The sequence below is a fragment of the Penaeus monodon genome, chromosome 24, assembly GCF_015228065.2.
Source record: "Penaeus monodon isolate SGIC_2016 chromosome 24, NSTDA_Pmon_1, whole genome shotgun sequence".
In the NCBI taxonomy this organism is placed as follows: Eukaryota; Metazoa; Arthropoda; class Malacostraca; order Decapoda; family Penaeidae; genus Penaeus; species Penaeus monodon.
Genome location: NC_051409.1, coordinates 29,944,038 through 29,944,305, shown reverse-complemented (window position 1 = coordinate 29,944,305; position 268 = coordinate 29,944,038). Strand labels below are relative to the sequence as shown.

General features: G+C 38.8%; 1 protein-coding gene across 1 annotated transcript in view; it reads left to right on the top strand.

Annotated features, from left to right (window-relative positions):
- Nucleotides 1-268, top strand: part of LOC119588950 (DNA-directed RNA polymerase III subunit RPC3-like) — a 13,560-nt gene that overhangs the window by 9,089 nt on the left and 4,203 nt on the right.

The following is a 268-nucleotide window of genomic DNA, read 5'->3' as shown; positions in this document are numbered from 1 at the left end:
TTACCGCACCCAGTGAGAATGGCTAGATTTCAGAATAGTGCAGTTCTTGGAGTTCTTGAATATTTCTTTTTTATTCTGCATTGGCAACAGTGTGTGGTGTTTTATAACAAAGGCAAATGTAGTTTGAGATATAAGTAAAGTGTAATAGAAAGGTGTATATATGCTTGAAAGATCAGAACAATTCCCTGCCATCGTTTGTTGCCGATAATGATAAAAGCTTAAGCATGACTCCCACCTTGTCTTTTGTCACCCCACTTGCCCCCTTTCC